This window comes from Lygodium microphyllum, chromosome 1, assembly GCF_053477565.2.
Source record: "Lygodium microphyllum isolate KBCC chromosome 1, Lygodium_microphyllum_v1.1.10, whole genome shotgun sequence".
Classification (NCBI taxonomy): Eukaryota; Viridiplantae; Streptophyta; class Polypodiopsida; order Schizaeales; family Lygodiaceae; genus Lygodium; species Lygodium microphyllum.
Genome location: NC_141135.1, coordinates 200,026,346 through 200,042,027, shown reverse-complemented (window position 1 = coordinate 200,042,027; position 15,682 = coordinate 200,026,346).

Here is a 15,682-nt window from a genome sequence, read left to right as displayed (position 1 = left end):
AAAATAAAGTAGTAAACCTCATGATGTCCTCATATAATGGTATGTATGGTGAATCATCTTTTTATGTGCATCTTGAGTATGTTGATGGGTGATAACACATTGCAATGTACAATCTACATCTATATGTACCATAAGAATCATATCCTATATATAATCTTTATTCATGGCTGAGGGTGATACATGATTTCCATCTATTGTTATGGACCTCTAGTTTTCTATTCGTTGGTGTATCTCAATGTAGATTGCAACATCTCTTTCGTTGAATATGTCCTCAAAGAAACTTGTATCTAACTTGCAATCCATTACATTTCTAGAAAATTATTCTCAAGGTTTTATAGGCCACACACCATGTCATGAACCTCATTTAGTGATGATCGCCTTCCCATTTCTATATATTTTCCATTTGTCCTCTTCTGTGCCTCATATACTCATGACATGTGCTCTTTTCTATGTGCCACATGTGTTGGTTTCAAGTCTTCACCTAAGTAAATATTCTCTCATTTAAGGTTTTCCTCTTGTAGAGAAATATGATGTCTCTAGCTTAGTGGATGTGGTGGTCCTTTAGTAGTATTATAGATAAATAATTGTCAATGTATCCACCACTGATTGAATCATGTGATTTTTAATACACAAATTGTTGCTTTCTTATTCTAATATTCATTAGATACTTCAAAATGAATATTGTTAGACTTGCCAAGCTTGAAGCAGAAATGGGTCCTTGTGTTGAGAATCTAGCAATCACATCCACTTGTATGCCTCTTTGTATGAAGTAGTAGGCAAGGGAAAGCAAGCAGTCTAGGATGAGGTCCTAAATCCCATAAGCACAGTGGTGCATAATGCTACTACCCAGTTCTATATAACATTGTACTTGGATGTCACTTTCATATGAGATGAATACAATATCATGATGCTTTTCTCTTTCAGTTAGTGTCATTGTCATTGTCTGTCTAATACACAAGAATGTGTTTATGAGTTCAAGTCTCAATCTTGAAACCTAATTCACTTGTGTAACAGTCTTGTCTTCTTTGTCTATGTCATCATGAGGTTTATCTCTACCTTCCAACCTCCATAGCTTTTGCCATGCTCTAGATCTTGTGTTTCTCAACACCTTGTGCATCATAGGGTCTAGATCAAATTTTTATGCTCTTTTTGTAAGTTTTGTAAGTATTATTTTTGTTACTTTGATTACATAGACAATGGAGATTAATGAAGAGAAAACCACAAGTTGATGTTCTAGAGTAAGAAGATGTACACTTTGGAGAGGAGATACCAAAATGAAGAACCTCTTTTGACAAGAGAGTGTGAAGCCAAAGAAAGTCTTAAAAGGCCAAAAGATCCTGATATTGATGAGGACATCTTTGTGGAAGAGGGAGTTATGTGTAGATAAGTCTCTTGCAAAGAGGCTATTCTCCTTCATTAACAACATTAGTCATAATTCAAGCTTTGATAATACAAGGATAATATTAAATCCTCCACTTGATATAAAGGAGGCCATTTTATCCAACATGGATTTTATCCAAGATGAGTTCAAATATTCAGAGTTGTATAATATCTTAGGTGTGAATCCAATGTGCCTATTTAGATTTGCATGCCATGTAGTTGTTATCTCTATATCGACTACTCTTTAATACTTATATTTTTATGCATGTATTGAGTCATGTCAAACTCCTTTTCATTATAATGAATTTTATTTTTGCAAAATTCTTTGAGTACTCTTATAGTACTCTTTCCCTTATATTTCATGTAAATGGTATGATTAAAGTCATGCCTTGAAATTGAATATGTAGTTTGTGTCAATATACATACCTATATGCATTTTGATATTAATGTTTGTGTCTATTTACAAAAGTCTAAAAATCACTTAATGCCATATTGATTTTATGATATATTGTGATTATTAGTTGGACCTAAGATGCTTACTACTTAGGATTTAACACATACTTCTTTATATCTATTGTCTAGGTTATAATGTATGATACAAGAACAAGTATTCTCTCAATAGAAGTATGTGACAAGAAAGATGAAGAAGGGAATTGGATCATTAACATGTATCATTGCTCATCTTTGGGTACATATGCATCCAAGTATGAAGAGAGCTTTTAGGGTAAAAGCATCTAAAATTGCAGATATATCAAAGCACTAGAAGGGTAAAATTTTAGCTCTCAAGAAAAGGAAGGTTGATTCTCACCTTGTAATAGAGGTAGTAAAATATCTATTCATGCAAAAACAAATATATATTGCACCCACTATAACCGTTCAATAAAACATTGCAAATAGTACATTTTTGCAACACATTGAGAAGGAGCAATTTTATGATATTTGTGTAACTAATTGTCTCGTATTCAGAGAAGTATATCTTTAGATTATTGTGGCTAGCAAAATGTTGAGAGTTTCATAGGTTCTTTTAAGTATTATCACCTCAAAATTGGTAGAGTAATCTTTGAGGGGCATATAGTCAAGTAGTTAGTAGAAAATCATGTATTATGAAACCCTTGAGTTTATACATGTGCCAATTATCAATAACATAGAATGGAAATTGTGTAGTAGCTAGATTTTGCACATGTATAGTACCAAAATTTCGGTAGATACATTCAACTCTATGAAGCCATGCACTAGCTCAAAGAATGACCTAAGATGGTTCATACAAATTGCAATTTGTGTGCATATTTTTAAGGAATGTGATGGTTTGAGATATACCAAAAGTAAGTATGCCATAAAAAGCACATCAGATGATTATGTAACAAGGATTCTAGGTAAAACTTGGATGTCAAAAATCACTCGTAGTCCTGACATGGTAGAGGTTCGAGTCACAACAAGGGACATAGCTTTCAAGTAAAATTTTACTCTCTTAGTCAACTAGTTTGTTATGTTGGGATGGATCGACTAACTTTCCTTCCCAATTGTAGGTACATTGTCACACGACAAACTTTATACCTAGTGTTCAAGTATCCTACATAGAGGATGCTCAAGGGTGAATGGTTGTGCTTTGATCAAGACACACGTGAAAGTACAACTATAAATGTTACTATCATCTATGAGGGTCATGAGTATCCACTTGCTAACTTCTATTTTAAATTAGATGATAGGAAGTTTCAAAGTTGAGCTGAGGGTACTATTCCTAGTGAAAAGTGTGTGGCTCCATATATTTTAGAAATTATAGAGTCTCCTAAATTTTCCAACTCCAAAAGTTATAATATCCAACACTTGTAAAATTTTGGATTTTTTTGGCTAATGGAATAATATCACTTTGCAAAATCATACACTTGTAAGATTTTAGATTTTAATTATTTATCAACTTGTCATATACAATTATATCCAAAACTATTCAAATATGTGTATGTGTACATGTACTTAAAATTTTAAGATAATGTGCATGTAGCCAACTATACACCAGGGGAGAGAAATACCTACCCTCACCTTGATTCATTTGAATACATATACATACATTTTTAAATCAAGATAAGACGCATACATCTAGGCATTCACTTAGGGATAGGGAGAAGGTACCTTCCTTCCAACGTTAATTGATAGAGTGATTGTGTATTCTTGTAATTTACAATAATTTTTTTGAATATGTGTAATATTCTTTTGTTGAGATATGACATACACACACACACACACCTACGTAATGAGGAGGGGGGACTCCTTCTAGATCATAGTTGATACAATGTGCAACTACCACATTGACACATTTATATATGCATGTGAGCTTTATAAAGACGTTAAGTAAAGCCATACATAAACATCATATACCAACATTGCTTTAATGGTTTAAAACTTAAGATTTTTAAGGTGGAACTATCTTAGTTCTTGTTTCATTTCACACATTCTCTCTTCATCTCTTTGCAGCCACCACATCCCTCCTCCTTTTATTGTGATGGATGCTCACATATACTTCGATACATGGATCCATAAGACTCTCTTTGTTAGCTATGGTAACAAGATCTTTGAGGTCTTCTCAAAGAACTTTAACCTTGAATACGTAATCTCACAATTAGATCCCCCCTTTAGGACTTGGAAGACTTTGTGACCACATGGCAAGCTCAACACGTGCGGACGATGGACCGCATGGCTAGATGGGTCCGCACATATACACTTAGCACGTTGGTGGTCATTATGATACTCACATGGACACTAACTTATCACTTATTATATTTAGTTTGTTACACCTACCTACAGCTAGCAAAGACATAGCGCCAGTCAATTAGTGTAGTCGGTTATGCACTGTTTGACTTAGTAGGCCACTTTCCTTTATGTTGTATCTTATCTATACTTTGTGTACATTGTATAGTGTGTGGAAGAAGAATAAGAAACCAACAAGAAAACGCTTTTTCCTCCATCTCTCTTCTTGTGTTCTTGAGTGAGCTTCCTCTTGCGTATACAGTGTGTGTTTGGCGCAACAACTCAAGCAAATCCCCCCACCATGCGATTCTTGATATGGTATCAAAGCCGAGGTTTAGGGCTATTGATCATGGTGTACTTATATGTGTAGATATCATTGTATGTGGTTTTCTCAAATTTAGCCTTAGTATGTTTTAGCCATTCTTTCCTTAAAAATCTTGCACACTCATTATTATGTTGGTTCACGATTTCAAGGGATCTAAAATCTTATGAGAATTATGAAGAGGCAATCAAATGAAGGATCTTTGTATAATGGAAGCTAGAAATGGAGTTTTTCACAATAAGTGAGTGGAGCCATCATTATCAAAGAAGCTACTATTAGAAGTCAAAGGTATTTGGTTGTTTTTCCTTTCTGTTATTATTTTTTAGCATGGAAGAATGCTCAAATAAGAGAAAGATTGTTGTTTCTGGACACTATTGTCCTATTGGCTCTTGCTATTGAGCAAGGAGTATGTGAAGGTGCAAACGCTTACCCCCATGGAGTCTGACAAGGGGGGAGGAGACGAAGCTTCAGGTACCGTTGAGAGGGAGCTCTTAAGCAATGGGCCTTCTGCGCCTATGGATGAAGTCAGCCAAGCTGAAGTGAGTACTGCTGTGGATGCATCAGAAGAAGCAGAGGAAGGAGAGCACTTGCAAATGTTCCGGAGATCTCCTATACTAGTGTAGACATGCCGACTGAAAGAGTGTCTAATTCTGAGTAGCCTCTAGACACCACTGCTTTGGATGATGGGCAACAACAAAATAACGGCATCTAAAAGAGGCCATTGACGTAGCACAAAAGGCTGTGATATTATCACCATAGTCCATTTAATATGCACAATTACTTATTGCAGCAACTGACAGCAAAGGGTATGAGGAAGTAGAGAAGGAATGTCAAAGAGCCCTCAGCATTTTAGATCCTATTGATCCAGCAAAAGAAAGTCTGTATGAAGAAAGCCAGCACAAGCTACTGACACCTGAGGCAAGGATTGCTCAAGTGCAATAGGAACTCAAAAACCTTTTTCAAAAGGCAAATATTTCTTTGATCTCAAATTGGATGAAGACTTTAGGCATTGCAGGCAGAAGCTGCTCACAAACATGGTGTTGTAGAGAGAAAGCTACAAGAAGCTGAAGCCCGTGAAGTTGCATTGCGAAGAGAGCGCATTGCTTTCAAAGCAAAAGAGGAGGCTCCCCCTGCTGTGGAGGACATAAGTGTTGTCCAAGAAGAACATGTCTTGAAGCAGGAGCAATTCCTAAGCAGTGTGTGTGAAGAGATCAAGGCTATAAGCACGAAGTTCATCAGGAACAGCACATTGGAAGGCCCAAAGAAGGAGCCTTTGCAGGAGGAACCGATTGATAATAGCAAGCAAGAGGAATTAATTGAGATTAGCACATAGGAAGAACCTACCCAGAATGGTGTGCCTGTCGAGCATTCAGTTCCAAAAGCAACGACTGTTCAAGGGAAGGATATGACAATGACTGCCCTATAAGACAATCTCTCTCCCATAGAAGGAGGCCCTGAAGCCAAAACTGCATGAGAAATGTGTGAGGCTGAGAATGTAAAAGGAGAAGGAGAAGAAGAAGAAGAGGTTGGATGGAAGGATGAGGAGAATGGCATGTGGCAATCTTATCTTTTTTGGTTTTTTGTCATGTTTAAAGCCCTATTCATACACCAAAACAAAAGTAAAGTTATACTTTCTAAATATGCTTGTTGTATAATGAAAAATGATAGCCGAGCTTGAGATTAGAAAATGAAAATTTGTATTTCACACATGGTATGAGGGTACTCTGCCTGATCCCACCTAGAGTGTCAAAATGAATGTATGTATGTATTCTCGACAAAGGTGAATCAAGATAGGGTTACACAAGAATTGTCTTGTGTAGGGTCCTCTACACGAGATTGAGATCTCAAAAAGAATTTGTGAGTGCGTGATGTAAAGCATGCACATGATTGTTGCACCTTGGGGTTTGTCATACCTTTCCTAAACATCTAGGATTGTTCAAAAAGGATGGGGTAGGTTCACCCGAGCAAGTGGTGCTCAAATGAACATTGTACATGCACATAAAACATGCATATGGTGGACTAGATGTGTCTAGTCATATAAACACTCCAATACATCATTGAGGGGGAGTGTTAAGAAGTAGCGATTGTGGTCATGCAATGTTACATTGGATGGGTGACAAGGTAAAATTAAACACCTCACTTAAGAGGGGGTGTTGGCATTGTAAGCTTTGGCGTTTGCGGGTGTGTATATGTGAAAGCAGTCTTATGTGCTTAAGATTGTATGTTGCATGAATATGGATGAGAGATGTGGAGTAAAGTGCCACATAGGGCACACATGTAAAGTGTGGGTTGTATGGTGTCACATGGGGACACACATGGAAAGTGTGAGGGATCATTGATTGGTATCTCTTCCTTTATATATGTAACCAGTCTATGCAATGAAAAAAAAAGAGAGAATATTTGAGTGTGCATATTGTGTGCCTTCTCTTTATAGCCATGGAGTTCCTTATCTGTTACAATCCATCATAATTATGTGTCAATCATTTTGTACACACCATGATCAACCCCACTTTGGGATTCTTGACATATCGCTATGTGCACATACTCCATGGAGGGATCTAACATGACTTGGGTGCCTCTAGAATAGCTCATGGTATTTCAAGCAGGGAAGAACCATCAAAAAGTGATGAATAGGTGTTTGTCGTCGATTATGATCACGTGGATGTGCATCTAATGATGGCATAGGCTGGAAGATATGATGGCATAAGCCTAGATATAGTGAGTGCTATCATAGTAGCACAAAAGTAAATTATCTTGGTTGAAGAAGATTATCTTGTGCTAGATACTGAATTTGAAAACTACAATACAATTTATTTGGACTAAGATCCCAGCTTCCTACCAAGGAGTTTGTGGATCTCTCTACTCAAAGAGGTGCCTTATTTGACACATGAGAAAATAAATATATAAGATGATTTGGAAAAGATGAGATTTCTAAACTACCATACATTTTTATGTGAAAAAACTTGACATGCATCAGGTCCCTCAAAGTCCACATGTGAAATCTTAGCAACAAATAATGTTTGCAAAGTTCCCTTTTCCAAACTGTAGCATCTAAGGCAACTTTTTATAAGGAAAATGGCCCCATAGATGCCAAACTTTGGATAAAAGGCAATTGCACATAGGAAAGTGGCCCCAGAGGCTAGACTTTGGACAAGGTAGCTCTACTTTGCAATTTATCATTACATTCCTCAACATACATATTATTGTATAGTACCATTGCCGTTTCCACCTTGTATAGATCTAGATAGTAATTATTGAGTTTGGTGAACTTCACCTCATATGCATTTTTTATCCCAACCTTTAGTATTTCCATTCCTTGAACATGCACAAGATCTCTTATCAGCTCAAAACCTTTGCATTAAGTTGCCGTCAAGCCTTTATTAACTTTGAAAATCTAGGAAGAGGCATGATTCTATTTCTCTTTAGCACACAACCAAGCGTAGCATTCACATCCTTGAATATTTTTAAGTAAGTTGTTGTACTAATACGGGCCTTGTCACAAATGGATTATACATCCACTACTAGGAATTCATTCAACACATATTTCAATGTAGATTCAATCACCTTCTCCTTCACAACCTTGAACTTTGGATTGCTCAAAGAATATTCCAATATACTTGCCTTTAGCAATCTTCTAATAGATTATCTAAGTTCACCCCCACCTAGGTTTTTATTTTGACTTTCTTTGCATGCTTTAATGCATTGCTTCCACTAGTCAGTATTCACAATTAACTCATTGATTGGCTACTTCTTTTGTTTGTGCTTTTGTGTTATCTTGTTATTGATCTTTCTAAGGTCATTCAATTGTGCCTTTGCCTCCACATAAGGGATACCAATGTCATGGATAGTGTCTTGCATTTGTGACAATCTAATTATTTTGTTAAATTATAGTCTCATTCAACTATAATACTTGTCATATGAGATGTTGTATATGAACTTGATGTGCAAGGATCACATCATGACAACTTTTTATGGTTGCTTGGTAGGTTATAAACACTTTTGAAGTCTAATCATTAAGTCTCTTAGTGCAACCGAGTAACCCCTTATTATCCTCACACATTTACTTCAAAGGTTTATGGTTTAGGGAATCAATTGGGTAGATTCCTCTATCAACCTACAAGTCCATGTGCTTTAATCCCATCTGCGTATAACTTTATAGATCTTGAGAGTTGTCACTAGTACGTTGGGTCATTTGGAACAATGGGGCATATTTTACCTCTACCTCAATACGTAGTCCCTTCTTTCTTGTATTCATTTTACTTATTGCTTGTGTCCCAATTGCAAGTATATAAATAGAATATATAGAGATGCCTATGAGAATATGAGGTTTAAGATCTAGAGAGTTAGATTGGAGAGAAACCAAATGACACACTTATATGTTAATAGGAATAGGGTTTTTGAGTTTACAATGATAAACTAGAGAGGCACAAGTAGAGACACTAAGATAGACACATAAAGAGGTTAATGTAAATAGTTGGTTTGGTGTCCATATGGAGTTAAGTTGGAGGGGATGTACATAGATATTAATAAAAATGGAGAGTGTACTTGGTTGTGTGAGAATTTGGGAAGAAGATATGTTAAATGTGGAATTAATATAATACCGTGTCACACTAACATAGGTATAAAAGGGAGAGACATGTAAATGCTTATATCATTTAAACATTAATACATTTGATGTCTTTTACCTCACCTTCTTGTTTACAGCTTCTATAGCTTCTCTCTCTTCTTTCTTAACTTTCTGGTCTTTCTCTCTCCTTGTCACTTCTTTCTCTCTCCTTTAATCTTCTATCTCTCACCTCTTAGTTCGCTCCTTAACAAATGGTATTAGAGCATAGGCTTTTGATCCATTTGATTTTCTCATTTTATTCATATTTTCTCCACTTTTCCACCATTAAATCTTAGACAGCATGTACAGGAGCCACATGGTAGATACTTATAGGAGCTCTACTTGAAGCAGAGACTAACCTTGGAGCTCTAACAAAGATGTTGAAGAGAATTGGCCAAATCGTGGCTAAAATGCCAAGTTCTGCATCCATTACATGCTATTTTAAAGATAACTTGGTCAAATTGTGTAATATTTCTGCACAAAATATTAATGATTTTAGACCCTGCACACCTCGCGCAAGAGCAATTTCAAGTGACCTCCCCGTGACAAAAAGACCCTTGGTTAAGTGCTCCCTCCGCGTGCATTAATGAACTCTAGCCGCATGGTGCACGAGAGCCGTGGCTTGAAGACCACAAGCCCATGTGAGAACACTCTTCACGGGGAAAAAAGAGGATAATGGATAAATTTGTGCAAATTTTTCTATTAATAACCCCCTCCCCCTCAGCCGATGCATGGCAGGGAGAGGGAGTATGAGTGTGAGAGGAGTTAACTAGAGGAGGAGCATGGGGAGGGGATCATGCTGGCCGCCACTGGTGTGGCTACTCCCCCCCTTGAAGGCCTATAAGAACCTCCCCCTTAAGCTTGAGGGGAGGGGAGAGAGAGGAGAATCGTGGAGCTACTGCCCTGTGGATCACGCTGCTGCCGCCATGCTACCTTCACGCTGCCAGGCCATGCCGCCTGCAACACCACCATTATCATCATAATCATCTTCGTCATCATCTTCCTCCTCTTTAATCATTCTTTCCCCGCGTCATTCTGTCCTAGACAAAAGCATGGAAGCTTCTAATTAGAAGCTTCTAAATAAGGCTTACATAAGCCTTGTTCTCCCGTGTTTCCCCGGTTTCCCTTAAAACCATATCTGCAAGGGCCGTGTCCTGCGTAGAAGGGAAGATCTTGGACAAAGAGGATTCGATACACGAAGTGACCTAAAGGAGAGTTGCTGAAATGAAATTACTACATCAATGGCTCCTAAGCAAAATACGCGAGGTGCACACGCGGGAGCTTCAACCCGAGATCATGCGTGGACAACGCTCCAAGTCCTAATGCCCAGGTTCCATTAGTAAACCCGCATGAAAAGAATGCATTTAAGCATGTTTAATTTTCGTAGGGAAGTTATAAATGCATTTATTCATTCGTTTTACAAAGTTTAGTGTATGTTGAATATTTGAAATTGCTCGCACTCCCATGGACAAGGGTAGTTGCAATCTTCTTGAATGTATAATGCATAACTTAGAAGATGATATCGTGCTAAGAAGGATAGAGCTTATGTCGCATGATGTACTTACGAAGTAAATTCATGGTCGTGGTTCATATAGAGGATAAACTTAGATGCCCATTGAATGATGTCGAAATCGTCGCAATGCATGGAAAGGAATTACGAACTTTGAAAATTGCATGCAAAGATGGTTACATTTTAGGTCGGGTTAAGTGCTAAAGGAAGGATTGATTTAATGTTGGACTCATGGTATTTGCTCATGCATGGAGTCCTTCTATCAAAGTTTGAATGCATCTTCATTGAAAATGTTAAAGCTTTGATTCCATTGCATCATTATGGTTTAGGGCAAGGGAAAGAAATGACCATTGTAAATCTTATAGTTGCATTGAAGGAAAAGGTTTATAGTCTTGAAATCGCAAGTTTACATGAAATGATACATTGCATACATCTTGCAGTTCCTTGCATCTTTTAGGAAAAAGTACTTGCTAATTAGAAGGAAGATTTGCAACTTTAAAAAGGATGATCGTCTCTAATTGTGGATTAGTTAAATCAACTAATTAATTCGTGTAAAGTTGAGTTGCTCACATGAAAATCGTAAAAGTGCTAGGAAGGGTTAAGTTACGTTCAAATTCTGCCTAGTATCACACTTGGGATGCCGAGTCAAGACTTTTGATCCTAAAGATTCTACCCACATTCACGAAATGTTAGGGTTAGCTAAACGCCTATGCAAGAACGATCTAGGGTTCTTACCCTAAGGATCAATTGGCCAAATACTAGACTTTCTCAAGGAAATTAGGAACCCTAGGGCCAAAGCGTTATCGGCCTAGCAGGGTTAAGGTTTGGATTGGGTCAAGAGGACTCGCAATCCCTACATCTTTACTAAAGGTATTCTTGACCAAGGAATACCGTGTGATGGGAGAAATGATCCCACAAGTTAGGAGCAACACTTATCTCGTGCAACAAGTTGCAACGTCGCATGGCTTTGTGTTTAAATCACAAAATAGTATTGCCACTCCTTAGAACAAGGTTGACAGGTTCTATGTACAATACTAATTTTCTAGAGGATGAGTAGACATCCTGCTACATCACCCTTCCTTGGGCTGATTTGCCAAGTTAGGGAAATTATGAATTGCCTAGCAAGCAATTGACCAATCAAGTGAGAACAACGGGGTTGTCTAGGATTTATTGACCTTAATATAAGGAAACCTAAGGTATTAATAATTTGGGTCAATAGGGTATAAACCCTAACCCAAGGAAAGAGGGTAAACAAGAAACTCAGCTTACGAAACCCTTGGGGATATTGCCAAGTCTCAATTGATCCCGGATCGAATGCTGGATATATTCGTAGAGAGGGATTCACACCTTAGCAGTTGGCCGTATAAACGACCACTAGAGTGCTTGTGTTTGTACAGTTAGGAGCACTGTTTTTTCTTCTTTGCTCAAGGAACTAATGTTGGAAAATAATTAATGCTTTAGGTTGAAAGCTTGGAGGGAGAGGCAGTATCAATTACCCCCGACTATGTGCCTGACCCTATCCAAGGGGGTTGTTAGCTGCACTGGGTACGTGGACCAAACCCACCGCGAGAGGTCTCTCCATGGGTGCTACTTGGAGCAGGAGGTTGCTTGGGTGCCAGGGGGCTCTGGCTGTAAATCCCTTGCCTCCGGGTCCTGCACAAGAGGCCGACGTGACTTGAGATGGGAACTTGAGGCCCGCATACTAGTCTACGGGCAAAAACTTGGAATAGCGATCCCTGAGGATTGTTGGAATTGCCTTCGGGCGGATTATGGAATTTCCTTCGAGCAGATTATGGAATAGCCTTCGGGCTGGATTATATGATGTATTCCAAAGAGTGATAAATAAGATCAATTGTTGAAAATGAACTTTCTTGACATTGTTTTTCTATGTCAATGCTTAAGTTACGTGAAGGAACCAGTGATTAATTGGCTAATTAAGGAAGCTTTTTTTGCTTGTCAAACTAAATGTGGTAGGTAATTAGATAACTAAAGAAACCCGAGGAAAGTGTGGTGGACATGACCATGGGTCCGTCCTACGGAAGGGTGGTCCCGGTTGGCTGAGAACTTTTCTCAAAGTAATTGAGAGCAATGTAACGATGACCTAGAATCTAGAGAGCTAGAATCCCAATTTATATTATTTTAGGGGAAAAGAATGGGACTATGCCTTATGGACAGAGAGGTCGAGCTTCGCATCCCTCTCATTTCCCATTCTCCTTGAACCAAGTGCAGTATAAATCTGCTTCGACCCTGATGTTTCTGCATAAAATAGTTTGTTTGGGCTCGATGCTAGTTACCTCCGAGGAACTTGATCATTAGGGAAACCCTGATTCAGGTCGATCCTAAGTGGGAATGACTGGAATGCTTCCGCTTTGTGGCAAACTCGGGAAGACCTAGATCGCAAACCCTGTGACATTCCGTGGGAGTGCCGGGCGGCGCTTTCTGGACTCTCTTTCCGATGGGTTGCTAAGACGTGTCCTACAAGTGGATAGGTGGACACGTTACAATTGGTATCAGAGCGAACCAATGGATTTAATATTTACAAGAAAAATTAATGGGGAGAAGTAGAGCAAATATTGCTGTTAAAAACATTTTCTTATTTACTTATCGATGCTCACCTGCAGAGTCAGGAAGCATGGAACAAATTCTTGGTGTTCCAGGTTATGTTTATGACTATGTTGCATGCCTCAGATTATCGACGAAGGCTAGGCATGATGAATATCCTAGACCGTATCTACAATCCTTTACCCTTGTACGTGGAATAGAGATGGACAGGAGATTCAGGAATTTATTACATAGCTGCCCACCGACTTGCGTACCTTTGGACCAACTTGAAGAGAATCAAGTGGATGGAGGACTTAAAGATCGTGAAGCTGTTCATCTTTGTTGAGGCTCATGCAAATGCAACCCTACATGTCGGCAGTCGAAAGGTTAAGCAGAACAAGTATGTGTACGAGGAAGTGACTCGAATAATCCCTGCTGACAAAAACAAGGTGTTGTGACGTTATGAGAAGAACGGGTATCAAAGGGAGGGATACCCCAAGCTTCCTATGGCCTATCGATTCCTGAAAATTCATGACCCCAATCCATACTATTACTCAGTTCCCGTAAGTTGAATGTAACACAACCTTATTCTCCCCAAATTGATGTGCCAAATCAGCTTGTTCTATATCCCCAAAAATAATTGTACTCAAAAGGGCTATGCCCATATGAATGAAATAGACTTTTTTTTTCAATGATTGTCTTGGTTGTAAGTGTTGGTAACGGAGTTAAGTGATTAGGTCAGTTGGCTAAAAGCTGAACTAGGCATATAATGTAATGTGGAATTCCTAATGGGTGGAAAGTTGACTTCGGTTAGATTCAAGGTTATGAACCTAGGTGTCCACGAGTGTTTGCTTGGTATGGATTGGCTAATACCCAATGATGCCCACATTCACTGTGGAAAGGGCCAAGTCTCCTTTCAAAATTTTGAATGGGAACTAGTCACAACTCAAGGAGAGGCTGGGAAGCCAAAAAATCAACTAGCCAAAGCATCTCAGATAATAAAAGGAGTTAGAAAGGGGCTACCTATCTATTTGATTAAGCTAAATAAGCTAGATCAAAATCAGGAGTCTAGGGAAGAACCCTCATGGCTAAAGGACTACGCAAACGTATTTCCTGAAGAGCTGAGAGAACTTCCTCCTCAAAGGGAAGTCGATCACGAAATCAAGCTAGTGCCAAGAGCTACACTATTTGCAAAGAGGCCATATAGAATGTCCATCCCGGAAGTGATTGAGCTAAAGGAGCAACTCAAGCAACTGTTAGACCAAGGCTACATCTGTCCTAGCAGTTTGCCATGGGGAGCTCTAGTGCTGTTCCAGAAGAAAAAAGATGGGATGCTTCGGCTATGCATTGACTACAAAGGATTGAATTAATCAACCATTAAGAACAAATACCCCATTCCAAGAATAGATGAACTTCTTGACCGTCTTCAAGGTGCGAAGATCTTCTCCAAGATTGACCTCAGGTCTGGATATTATCAGATAAGAATCAAGGAAGAAGATATTCCAAAGACGGCATTCAGCACAAGATATGGACACTTTAAATTCCTAGTCATGTCATTCGGGCTGACAAATGCACCTGCTACCTTCAACAGGTTAATGCAGGATATCTTTAGGCCCTACCTTGATGACTTCGTACTTGTCTTCTTTGACGATACCCTAGTCTACTCCAAACAAGAAGAAGATCATGAACCCCAGCTTTGCATTGTCCTTGAAATAATGAGGGCACACAAGCTTTATGCCAAAAAGAAGAAGTGTGTATTTTTCAAGTGACAGATTGAATATTTGGGATTCATTGTATCAGCAGAAGGAATTTCAATAGATCCAACCAAGGTCAAAGACTTTCTCGAATGGCCAACAGCAACTTCTATCAAAGAAATACACAATTTTCTTGGATTGACAGGATGGTATAGGGTCTTTATAAAAAACTATGCTTTGATTGCAACACCTCTAATGGATCTACTACAGAAGCAAGCATCAATTGTATGGTCACTTGCTAAACAGTCCAGCTTTGATAAACTAAAGCAAAGCTTGGTATCAGCACCTATCCTGAAACTTCCAGATCTTAGTAAGGAGTTTGAAGTGATAACTGATGCTAGCACACTTGCCCTAGGATGTGTGCTTATGTAAGAAGGTCACCCTGTAGCATACTCTTCAACGAAACTAAAGAGCCATGAGAGGAATTATGCTACCCGCGATCTAGAGCTGTTGGATGTCATCTATGCTCTCAAGCTTTGGAGACACTACTTGCTAGGTAACAAGTTTACCCTAGTGATGGATCATAAAAGTCTTAAATGGATTTTTACCCAGAATGAGCTCAATATGAGGCAGCGTCGATGGATTGAAGTGCTGGAGGAATATGATTTTGAAATCAAATACCAGCCTAAAAAGGAGAATGTAGTTGCCGATGCACTCCCCAAGATCCATCAACAATAAGATCTCTAGCCACAAAGGTATCCATGCCAAACAACCCAATTCTTGAGCTAGCTAAAGAAGAGGCATGCCATGACCCAACCTATCAGAAATTGCTAAGGGAGATCCCCATCAAGGATCAAGACCTGAAGCTACAAACAAAGTATCTAGAA